A 9404-nucleotide genomic window follows, 5' to 3' on the forward strand; every position below is an offset into this window, starting at 1 on the left:
ACGAATTAAATAACAAATTCATAAAGGCTCGGTCAAACCACCAACAACTAGAACTTTCAATGAATATTAATAATATGAAATAAAATATTTAAATCTTAACACCCTCCCTTAAATTGATATCTGCATATATCAGTTTAAAAGAAATAATTAACCCTCTACAAAATCCTCCTTTAGAGCAGCATATGAACAACTCCAAGTAGACCACATAACTTCACAAATGTAGCCAACTTGAGAGGCTTGGTCTGTATATCTGCAACTTGGTCTTCACTTCGACAATAAACCGGTTTGATTATTCCATCATTGCTGAGATCTCTTAAAAAATAGTTCACATCGATATGCTTGATTCTTCCATGTAGCACAGGATTTTTGGAGAGTTTAATTGTTGAGTTGTTATCACAAAAAAATGTAGTAACTTCCACTTGCTTAAACTGTAGCTCTTCAAGAATTCTTCTCAACCAGAAAGCTTGACAAGCACAAGCTGTTGCAGCAGTAAATTCAGCTTCTGTAGTTGACAAGGTGACAATTTATTGCTTCTTAGAAGACCACGAAATAGCCCCTGTGCCCAACATAAAAACATAGCCCGAAGTGCTCATTCTATCATCTTTATCTCCTGCATAATCACTATCAATAAACTTGAACAGTTCTAGCTTCTCACATTTCTTGTAGAACAACCCAAAATCTCTTGTTCCTTGCAAGTAACGAAAGATTCTCTTGGTAGTTAATAAATGCATTTCTATTGGATTCTCTATATACCTACTTATTAAGCTCATATAATACATTATGTCTGGTCTTGTTGCAGTTAAATACATCAAACTGCCAACAATTTGCTTGTAAAGTGTGATGTCCACCTTTTTCTCTTTATGATCTATGTTTAGCTTCAAGCCAAACTTAGTTGGAGTGCTTACAGAATTACAAGCCTTCATTTGAAACCTATCCAAAATATCTTGCACATACTTCTTTTGATAAATAAAGATCCCATTAGTTGATTGCACTACTTATATGCCAAGGAAGTAATGCATCATACCAAGGTCAGGCATTTCAAATTTAATCTTCATAGATTTCTTGAATTCTTTAAACATGACACCATCATTTCCAGTAAATATAAGATCGTCTACATATAAGCAAACAATGATCAGTTTCCCCTTATCTCCAATTTTAGCAAAAGTGTGTGCTCATATGGACATTTGTGAAAGTCTTCTTTCAAAAAATAAGCCTCAATGCGACTATATCAAGCTCATGGAGCTGTTTTAAGCCATAAAGAGCTTTCTTTAATCTATACATTTATTCTCATTTCCGATCTTAATATGACCAAGAGGTTGTTCTACAAATACATGTTCCTCCAAGTTTTCATACAAGAATGTCGATTTTCCATCTAGTTGAAAAATAGGCCATGAGTTCTGTGCTGCCAATGTGATCACCAATATGATTGTATCATGTCTTGCAACGGGAGCAAAAACTTCTGTATAATCGATCCCATATTCTTGTTTATATCCCTTAGCTACCAAACACGCCTTACACTTGTCAATTTCACCATTTTCTTTAGTTTTGTTTTGAAGGCCCACTTTACACCAATGGTTTTGCCCTTTCGGAAGATCAGTCAGCTCCCAAGTATTATTTCTTTCAATGGCATCAATTTCATTATCTATCGCCTTCCTCCATTTTATCTTCTTTGACAGCATTTTCAAAGATTGTAGAATCACAATATGAAAATAAAGCAAAGTGAGTGATTGGATCTTCAATTTCAGTTACCTCATAGTTTTTCATCCATGTGGGCCTTTTTCGAATACGAGGAAGAGATCGAATTGTTGCATCAGTAGCTTATGTTGCCGTTGGAAAAATTTCAGCAGCTGTTGGAGTTTCTTCTAATGATTTTTCAAGCATATAGATTGTTGGAGTTGGTCCGGTTTCAGAATCATTGTCCAAAAGAACTTGAGTTGGTTCCTGCCCATTCCAATCCCAAGTGTTTTCCTCATCAAAGACAACGTCTCGGCTGGTCCAATCTTCTGGGTTAGTAGATTAAACAATTTATATGCTTTGGATGTTTCACTAACACCAAGAAAAACACATTTTATCAAGTTTTTTTCCTTTTCTCATCTGGAATATGTACATAAGTGATGCAACCAAATTTTAAAATAATCTATAGATGGTATCCTTCCACTCCAAGCCTCATCGGTGTCATTTTTGAACAACAAATGTAGGACTTCTGTTCAAGATGTGGATACTCCAATTTATATGCTTTGGATGTTTCACTAACACCAAAAAAACACATTTTATCAAGTTTTTTCCTTTTCTCATCTGGAATATGTATATAAGTGATGCAACCAAAATTTTTAAAATAATCTATAGATGGTTCTGTTTTTTCCTCTCTGATACACCATTTTATTGTGGTGTATAACAGTTGTCAGCTCTCTTCGAATTCCATAAACTTCACAAAAACTTTCAAATTCTATTAAGCATATTCTTTACCATGATCTATTCAAAGGGTCTTAATGGTCTTTTCTGTTTCATTTTCCATACGAGCCTTGAAGCTTTAATTGCACAAAAAGATTTTGATTTTTTTTTTGTAAAAAATAAACTCAAGTTTTTCGAGTATAATCATCAATGAAGGTAATTTAGTATCTTTTACCTCCATTAGAAAATGGTGTTATCTGGCCACAAATATCGGAATGAATTAGCTCCAAAACTCGTTTTGCTCGCCATGACTTCCTTTGGGAAATTGAGAACGATGTTGTTTGCCAACAACACATTCTTCACAAACTTGGGAAGGAATACTAATCTGATGAAGACCTATCACCGTATTTTTTTGTTGGAGGGTCTTCAATCCACCAAAACTCAAGTGGACATAACAAAAATGCCACAACCAAGAAGGGTCATTTACTTCAATTACCAAACAAGATTGCACACTTTCAATCTTCAATGGAAACAACCTGTTTGAACTCATTTGCATGACAACAATAGCTCCTAGTGGGATCATAAATCTCACAAACACCTTTTTAAATAGTGATTACATAACCTTTTTCTTGCAATTGACCAGCATTTAACAAATTACTTTTTAAATCAGGAACATAAAGGACATTAGAATTATTTCTACAAAACCATTCTTGGTTCTTATCTCAATATCACTATTTCCCATCACCCTCACAGTTGAACAATCATCAAAATTACTGTAGAATGAAAACCTTCATTTAAATAAGAAAAATAAGAAAAATAAGACTTACTTCCACACATGTGGTTATTGCAGCCCGTATCCACATACGAAACATCATACTCAGATTCCTGATTAGCTTGAACAGACATTAACAAAGTTTCTACTTTCTTCTTTTCAGTAAAATTTGTTTGCTCTTCATTTTCTTTGTTTAGGCAGCTTAGTATAACATTCAAAACGACAATGGTCAAATTTATGACATCTAAAGCACTTTACATTGGATTTGTCAAAATTTTGATCTCGTTCTCTACCTTTGCTCGAAAATTGATCATCATTGGATTTGAAATATCTGCTGTCATCTCTATTTCCCGAGATCCCCTTCCTCTACCCCTTCCTCTAGAGTTTGAGAAATGAGTAAAGGTAGAAGCCTTCAAAGCTTGCTCATCTGAAGTTGAACTTTGGTTCATCTTCTGTTCATGGACCAGCAAGGAGCTCTGCAATTCATCAAGAGAAAATGCATATATTTTCAATTCTTCATTGAACACAACAATCAAAAATGGGTGTCAGGGAACGCAATTTTCTCCACAATGGTGACATCTTCCATCTTCTCACCATGAAATCACGTTTTGTTACTGATCTCCATAGTCCTGATACAATAGCTGGTAACAGATTCCCCATCCTTCATTTGTAGAGTCTCAAAATCTCTTCTCAAAACTGCAGTTGTGCATGCTTCACTCTAGCAGAGCCTTGATATTTTTTTCTTCATGAAATCCTAAATATCTTTAGAAGTTTCTTTGCTAAATTGTTTCCAAGATGAGACGATTAATTGCCTGAAAAAATTTATTTTTTGCCTTCAAATCTTTTAGCTTTCTCCCTTCCAACTCTGTTTTCTGGGCATCTGTCAGCACACACATTCTGTTGGTTCTGTTACTCTAGAAACACAACTGTCCAATAATCTTTAGACCTCAAAAAGTTCTCCATGAGCATGCTCCAATTATCATAGTGACCATCAAAGCGTGGAATGGATGGTTGTACAAAACTGTCGGAAGCCATCAAATTCATATTTTTTTTCCCCAGAACATACTCTGATACCATTGATACAAAAGTAGAGAAAAAACAGAAAGAACATTAGTACAAAGTGAAGAAAAACAAAAAGACTTATTGAAAAGGAAAGCTCTATTTCTTCATATTGATAAAAGAAAAGAAAGGCCTATAAATAGGCTTTACATCATAACACTAATCACGACTCCTATAAAGTAGCACCACAACTAAGACACTAATTATGCTACGAATTAATAACAAATTCCTAAAGACTCGGTCAAACCCACCAACAACTAGAACTTCCAATGATTAATAAATATGAAATAAAATATTTAAATCTTAACAATTTATAGAATTCCCCGCACCCCTCACGAAGCGAGGTAAAAGAAAACCAGTGTTGTATAAAGCTCGATGTATGTTGAAAAGACGCGTAGAAGAACCTCGTGCTATTTAGGATGCGAGGTTGTGGAATCAAATTTCAAATCTTTGAGAACGTGATAATTTGTTGATGTCTCATGAACTCGCGTTCTGTGTAACACGAAGTCATCAATTGAAATATTAAATTGTATTTTCTGAAAATGTATCCACGTTAGATAAACCTCTCGCCTTGTAAAACACGAGGCATGCACTCGTTTTTCTTAAGATGCGAGGTAATCTGTTTAGTTTAAATTCTTTTTAATAAATCTGATTTGGGAGGTACTATTCAAAATAATTAATTTTTGAGTTTTTAAAGTAATAACGACGGTGGATGATACTATAATTTGAAATTCTTTTTCGCGACATTGACATATAATAAATGTGAACACGTTTGTTGTTTGACACATCAATTACCATTAACATAAAATTGGAACTGTCATTTAATGATGCAACTTGTAAGTGTCATTTTAATGATGCAACTTGTGATCGGTGTTCAAATTAAAATGTGTTGTGATTGGTGATTAATGGGCGGATGAGCAAGATTCGATTTTTAAAAAAAATATTTTTTCTTTGATTTGATTTGAAATTTGACTCAAATTGATTTCGAGTTATAATTTCATAAACTTGACTAAAAAATTTAAGTTCAAATCAAGTTGTAAAAATACAACTCGAATAACTAAATATTTATAGTAATCAGTGGATTAATTTTCAAGTTTGAGTCGAGTCATCGACTTTATATGATATATGTATATCACATGTGAAATATATACCATTTAAATTGAAATCAAATAATATAATATATTTAAATATTTATAACTAAATTTAAACAGAAACTAAAAAATTCAATTCGACCAAAAAAATTTCAAGTCAACTTCAGGTTATTAAATAGAATTTGTCAACTCGAATAATACAAAAAAATTTACTTGACTCGACTCGGTCGAATTCTCAACCTTAAGCCTACTGTTTGTGAACCCCTCTTAATTTTCTGTCTAAAGTGATTCTTTAATTTTTTTTTAATATATCGTCTTTGATGGCAACCAAGTGTGCTGCTTTTATTTTTTTCTTCCTGTTTGTTTAATTTTCTTTCGATTTATATCTAAATACGCATTTCCTCTTTTATTTTCTTTCTTTTTTCATATTCTTAAAGCATTTATTTTTTATATCTTTAGCATGATTGTTCTTTTGCTTTTATGGTATAATTTTATCTATCGTTATGATAATTTTGATATTTGTGTTACGTTCATCATGACACACCTTCTAATAAGGAAATATCAATGATTTCATATAATTATATCTCAATTTTATGACGGTTTATCGATGTATTCAGATAGTTTACGGAGTAATCTATCATATTGGTTTTTTATATCTTCACGTCTAAATCAATATTGCGTCTTGATCCAAACAGAAACAAGAAGATTACTATAAATTTTAAACTTTTTGAAAGTTGAAGCATGCATTCGAGAGAAATTTTGATTTTTTTTTCGTCATGATTTTTTAATAGAAAATTGTCAATGTTGGGTTATGGGGTCCTGCGATCACCCTGAGGGATTCTATCATGTATGGGCGCGATATCAGGCTTGACAGGCCAATCTGTCGAGGCCCACGTGTGCCTTGCGAAGCCCGTAGGCCTGCTCACAACACGCTATAGATGCGGGGCTCTGCAATGCCGTGGTGAATTGTGGGGATGCCCCACAAGAATCCACATTGGTTTGGGAGAACAAGTGATCACACGCTACAAAGATATGAGGTTAAAATGACCCACTACTTATCACCCAATTAGTTTTAAGAAGTAATGGTGATCATTCGTTTCAGAAACTCTGTAGTTAAGTGTGCTTGAATTAGAGTAATCCAAGGATGGATGACCCACTGGGAAGTTTCGAAAAATGAATGACTCGATCCAACATCAATTTTTTTAAAGATGAAAATATAGTATTTCCATTATATTTAAATCAACGTTAAAAATCATCATTTTATTAGGATTCACGTTCAGAATAACATCTTTAAGTTTTAATTGAATTTCTATAACGTAATTATATATGTTATAGGCAAAATTTTATAATCATAATAATAAAATTTTATGATTTTAAGTTCTAATTAAAATCATAGAAGCATATGTAGATGTAACACAATAAGACAGATATAATATTAGGATAAGCTTTGTGATAATGTCTAGGTTAATACATGGAAATGTCATAATTTCACCAAATACTGATAACAATTCACCTGCCTTTATTATTATCGGCCAAATTGGTATGAAATCCAAAGAAAGTTTATATATATAACCTTTCGATTTTCACATTTCAAAAAAGAAAAAACTTTCGATTTTAAAATACATTTAATCATTTTTCAGATACATAAAATTATTTAAATTTTTTCGCGCCATTTCCCCTCTTTTATGATATCTTTTAACGGTTGTTTAAAATTAGGACGCTTCGAAAAGATACGTCCTAACGAATTTTCAAATAAACAACCGTCGGAGTTTATGACTATTCATAAAATTAGTACGTCTTTTTCTTTTCTCTTTATTTTTTTTCTACCGAAAACACAATTAATCTTTTAAAGTTTTGAACATATACAATATACTATATATTATATACAATAAAGTTTGCATCTTATAATTAATTTAATAATTCATTAGAAAATTTTGTAATTTCAAATTGATATGAAACGAATTGTTTCATTTGATTTGTCATCGTAATTATTCAAATCTAAAACGATAATAATATGTGAACCGATCAACAAATTTTCATATCAATAATAAACTAAAACATCAAAGTACATAAAAATAACCACACCTTTATCTGTTTATTCAATACAAAGTACTTAACAAACTAGAAAATCCACCACCAAATCCTTGAGGACCAAAAAGGAGAAGAACATCATTCCCTTGTGGGTTAACATTGTACCTCCAAATCCATGACCAAGAATATTGATTTCTTGGGAGTTTGTGTTGTATCTGTTATCAGGGTTAACATTGTATCTTTGTACAGGATTGAGATTGAATCCTTCCAAAGGATTGGCACTGTACCCTTGAACATGATTGAGATTGTATCCCGATGGTGGAACACTCATGTGCGGAACGAAGTATCCCCCATCCATCATGTTGTTGAAATCGTGAATTGGATTTAGCCCTTGGCTTGAACTCCCCAAGAATGATTGATGGGGATTTACATTAAGAATAGCTACCTTCTGCGCTTGAACACTTCTTTTGAACCCATCCATGGCGGATTTTAGTTGCTGCAGATGAGATAGATCGAGTTCCTCTACTGGTTTCTGGCACCAGTACTGCCGTTGGTTAGCTTTCTCCCTTTGGTGAAGCTCTTCACCAAGCTTCTTTTTGGTTTCTAATTGCTCCATCAACTGATACAAAAATGACCGGTGCACAATATATAATCTTATTCAATGAAACAAAGCAGAAAATGAAAAGATATGACCAAACCTGCGTAAGCTCCATGTTGAGCTGATGGACGTTAGACTCACGGTGAGCCTCGACGATCTGTGACGTTATCGAACTTTCCGGCTGGTTGCGGCCGAGATAACGATCAATAATAGTATCAACACTAGGGACGCCGAAAGAGAAGGCCTTGTTGCCCGGCGAGAAGACAACAGTGCGACCTCAACGCCACAAAGGGTGCTGATTTCACTGGCCTTTTGAACAGACCAGCCCTTCGTTTTGAGAAGGTGACTTGAAGGTTGCTTTCGTTGTCATCTTTGTCATCTCTATCTTTTGTCTTCCTAGGTTTCTTCTCTCCATCGTTAAAAACCAACAAAGAACAAAAAGCAGTACAGGGACAGTGATGGGTATGTTTTGGAATGGGACAAGTAATTGGTATAATAAAGCATTTATATAGACTTTGAGGATTAGGTTTTAACCCCTCTGAGCTGTACATATTTACAGTGTTTAGGTTATTTCTTGGATTGTGTTTTGCTTTAGTTATGTATTTATATGGAATTAACAGAACAAACTCATGCTGGCCCTCAACCCTCATTCATTGGTGCATTACAATTCTTATTATGTGGTTGTAGCTACTTTTCTTTGTTTATTCAAGGAGCGATTCTGTGTTATGCTGCTTCTTCCGGTTTCTAATCAGATGAATTAGGAGGATTAAGAACATCACTTCCTTGAGGGGTTAACATTGTATCTTCCTTCAAATTCGTGACCAAGAATATCGGTCTCTTGGGAATATCTATTATATCCGTTGGCAGGATTAATATTATATCTTTGTATAGGATTGACACTGTATCCTTCCAAGGATTGAAACACATGATTGAGATTGTATTCTTCTAGAGGATTGAAATTATATCCGGATGGTGGAACTATCATATGGTGTGCTTTCTCCATTTGGTGAAGCTCTTCACCATGCTTCCTTTTTGTTTCTAATTGGTCCATCACCCGATACAAAATGACTCGTGAATACATGATCTTTCGATAAAATAAAGCAGAAAATGAAAAGATATGACCAAACCTGCGTAAGCTGCTAGAGATGTGAGCGTTAAATGTTAAATGGTTAAGATTTCTTAAATAGATACTGCCTCATACTTAATCAAAAAAAAATCTCAACCAAACTTTTTCTTATTTTCTGTTACGAGGATGTTAAACTTGGTAGAAATATAGAAAACATAGTTCTTACTCATGTAGAAAGGTATTTGTGAAATGACTAGAGTGTAGGTTTTATAGCACACAACCTGTAACAAACTCACGTATAATGCACAGCTCACACGTTAATGACATCAACATAATAACAACACCTATATTATCATACTTCAACATTCTCTGGCTTCTTTCTTCCCGTCCTCTGCA

General features: G+C 33.7%; 1 pseudogene; it reads right to left on the reverse strand.

Annotated features, from left to right (window-relative positions):
- Nucleotides 1-7426: 7426 nt before the first annotated feature.
- Nucleotides 7427-8357, reverse strand: LOC120211307 (annotated as a pseudogene).
- Nucleotides 8358-9404: the final 1047 nt, after the last annotated feature.

The sequence above is a fragment of the Hibiscus syriacus genome, unplaced genomic scaffold (genome assembly GCF_006381635.1).
Source record: "Hibiscus syriacus cultivar Baekdansim isolate YM2019G1 unplaced genomic scaffold, ASM638163v2 tig00109972_pilon, whole genome shotgun sequence".
NCBI classification, from domain to species: Eukaryota; Viridiplantae; Streptophyta; class Magnoliopsida; order Malvales; family Malvaceae; genus Hibiscus; species Hibiscus syriacus.